The 3,725-nt window shown below is 32.6% G+C and overlaps 1 long non-coding RNA gene across 1 annotated transcript; it reads right to left on the minus strand.

Annotated features, from left to right (window-relative positions):
* Positions 495 to 1,110, minus strand: LOC110263303. The gene is made up of 2 exons (XR_002348715.1): positions 892 to 1,110; positions 495 to 724 (listed from the first exon to the last, which is right to left on the minus strand). It is a non-coding gene; the product is annotated as an uncharacterized LOC110263303 (long non-coding RNA).

The raw sequence follows: 3,725 nt of genomic DNA on the forward strand, positions 1-3,725 counted from the left end.
CTGAGAATCACATCTGCGTTCTAGGAAAAAAATAGCCAAACTAAATATTCAAGCGTTCAACAAGGCATAACTATTTTTGAATTTTGATTTTGAATATAGTGTCAACAAGGCAGAGGTAGAGTCTCGTACAAAATAAGGAAGGCAATGGCCTCTCCTAACTATCAATTTTTCTTTACAAATTATATTTAATTTAGTCCCTTTAAAATTTTTATTTTGTCTTTGTTAGTTGTAAATTCTTTTTGCCCTTCCCTAAAAGTTATTCTAGTTTCGTCCTTGCAACAAGGTAGTGTTTGGTCGAGACGAAAAAAATACAGATATTAGAACAGTGAAACCATTGTTACGAACCTTCATTTGAGGATAAATAAATTTACTTAAATCAACATACTCAAATGTTCATTCAATTCAAAATAGATCTGCTAAAGAAAAATGGGAATGTAGAAATGTAGAATAACTATGACTTTGTTATTGATGGACATGTATATGTGAGAAGAATAGAAATCTAAAAGAGTTCATACTTTATATCAACAGACATAGATGAAGAATCTATTTTAATAAAAAATAAACAGACATTCATAAGAATCCAGTATAAAGAAAACAAAAAAAAAGAAATAACTGCTCTAACCAAACTCCATCACTTTGCAAAAAGATCTAGTGCTTCTCTTTCTTAGGAGTTTCTTTTGGAGACATCTTTGAGTCCAATTCTTTTGTAGATTTCTGCATTTCCCTGAAAAAAGGATTGAAAGAACATATTATCTGAAAAATCTATTAAATTTATGTCTAATTGACGGAATAAGTAACCATCGCCTATGTCAATGCAATGTTGCAATATAAAAAGAAAAACAACAAGACGAAGATATGCAAGTTTGGGTTTAAGGTTTAGGATAAACATACTTTAAAGTGCAATTCCAAATCACAAAAAAGTCATCAAATTCTTTTCTGGTAAATTCATAACATACATTTTGACTTACTAATTTAATAACCTAATCAATAATTCTACATTTATTTCTCGTAGTACTTATTTAAAAGGTGAATGTCAGAGATTATGGGTTCAAATCCTAGAAATAACCTCTTAAGACAACAAATATATACTCTCCTTAAACTCACCAGATCAGAGTCCTATGCACCAAGTTTCCTTTACTTCTAATGGTAGTTGCTTAACAACCAAGTCAATAAATCAAAGTAAGGTTCGTGGCATGTTTCCTGACATATTCTGGATTACGTGTTTTATTGGAAAAGAGCATCAATCCAATTCATTTATACTATATATATGATCCTTTATGGCTGTTGTTTTTGGTCTTACTACCAATTAATCATGCAGTTTTCCATCAAGAAAGACACTCAGATTAGATCCTTCTCAAAATAAAAAGCAGTAGCTCTATAAATCCATTAAAAATGCATTACAGAGAAATCTCTTTCCCATTATATAAAGGGCTAACTACACGAATCAAACACCATTGTATTGTATCATAAACGAGAATCAATCCCTAAATACAAGAAAACAAAAGGTTAAAGGAAGATATTTCTAACACAACAATAGTAAGTCATTCTGTAATACCCTAATTACCCAAAGTCTTACCTTATGTCATAAAGCAAAGGTTAATCAGAGATTATGACAATTCTAAGGCTTATACATAAATATATAAAGTAATTTTAGAAGTCCGATGAAGAAATAAGCTCAAAAACAGAGTTACAAAAGCGCAAAATGTTCACGCGAAACTACAAGCGTAAAAGACAAGATACAGATACAAGATAATGTAACACCCTCACTACCAGAATGTCACGCTTCCGGCTGCGCCACTCTGATAGAAAGAAGTATTACGACTACTTTATATACTTAATATTAAAATAGGAGCCTGTGACACAACACCGTATCACTGATTTTTTTGAAAATCGGAAATAAATACTTTATCTTAAAAAAAAACAAACAGGCATAGGTTCATATACAAGACTTCTTACATAATATCTTATAATATATATATATATATATATATATATATATATATATATATAAAACACGCACGTGACGCGGCAGCTAACATACAACTCCTATCCCTCTTACAAAATTGTAATAACAAAGACGAGGGAAGAAAATAATCTAACTAATATAGCAACATATAAAATCAAATACAGTTTAACTCTTCTTAATGCTTCTTCATCCGGTTCTTGAAAAGGTAAAGCTGTAGGGGTGAGAACCTAACCACATGGTCTCACCACGAAGTTTCAAAGTTGTCATAAGAAGATATTTATCAAAAAAACTGTTTTCAAGCTCAGTGATTATCATTGCCTTATGAATCTTTTAGAAACCAATAGATAATCGTTCAAAACCTTTTCAAAGAAACAATGTTTAATCTTTCAGAAATCCGAAACCTTTCCCTTCTTATAAGAAAATCTCAATCAGAAACTAACCACGCAATTAAACAACACCATCATTAATTCAGCACCAAAATTCATTCTCAAATGTAGCACGCCAGGGCAAACACAGGCAAGGCAGACAAGGAAAGCACAAGTTTAGGTAGCATTACAGCAAATAGTTCAAGTAGCAGTTAAGAACAGTTTAGCAATTAGGCAAACCAAAACAAGTTCAAACCCAAGCAAAGCATACAAATGCATATGATGCATGCCTGTCCTATGGCTGATGAGGCTCATCTGTCGGTTATCCACCCAACCCGGCAAGTCTGAATTGACATTAGACTGTCCCCCGACGTGCATCCCCAAGAGTCTATGCATAGCTTTTTCTCAAATAATCAATATTGCTCAATGGGGGTAACATTCCTGGGAATTTATATAGTGCCCGGTCACACTTATGTCGCAGGGTCAACAGAGTATTGAGTTTTCAACCTGGTACACGTGGTGGCAAGCCACGACACTTAATCCAGGGAACCTCGTATCTCAGATATTTCAAATCCATAAGCCATATGAATAATTCAAAGATCATATTCTCAACATTCTCAACATCATAATCATTCATCAATCCAAATCTCATTTATCCTCATCAATCCTCATCATCCTTCTTTCCATCTCGTCCATTAACAATCCCAATTCAAAACATAATTCTTTCTTGATAAATTGATCAATCTTAAAACATATAATGTTTAAAAACAAATCTTTTTAATTAATTACTTCAAATAAAACTTCCAATTTTATAAAATTTCGGCAGCATCTCCTCTACTCGGACTCTGCCACCCTTTTTGGGTCCCATCCAGACATTCCTCAAACTCTTTCTCAACAATTTCCAAATCTCAATCACTTTCCAAAATTCAACCAATTCCAATATCAAATTATTTTCAAATCGAACCAATTCCAATAATAAAACTCTTTTTAAAATCAAACCGCTTTAACTCCAAACCAAGGAAAATCACTTCTCATAATAATCAAGTAAATAACTTTTCAAACCCATTTTCTTATCAACAACCGTACATTACTCAAGCAATCAAACAACCAATAATCCAGTCCAACAAATCATCACATTTACAAGACAAATATAATCACAGAAGTAGATCTGTTTTTATCAATATCTATTTATCACAACTCTGTAATGTAAAATATATTTTAAGAAAAACCCTACCTCGAAAGTTGATCCCATAAACTAAAGGCGTCACAAGAACCATTTCTCTCCGCCCGAAACCAACTGCAGCTTCAATCGCAGGTCTGCTCACTTCCGCAATAGCAAAACGGCTTTAATTGCAACAAGCAATCCCGATAACTCAATCCTAAAACATAAATAT

This window comes from Arachis ipaensis, chromosome B06 (assembly GCF_000816755.2).
Source record: "Arachis ipaensis cultivar K30076 chromosome B06, Araip1.1, whole genome shotgun sequence".
Lineage (NCBI taxonomy): Eukaryota > Viridiplantae > Streptophyta > Magnoliopsida > Fabales > Fabaceae > Arachis > Arachis ipaensis.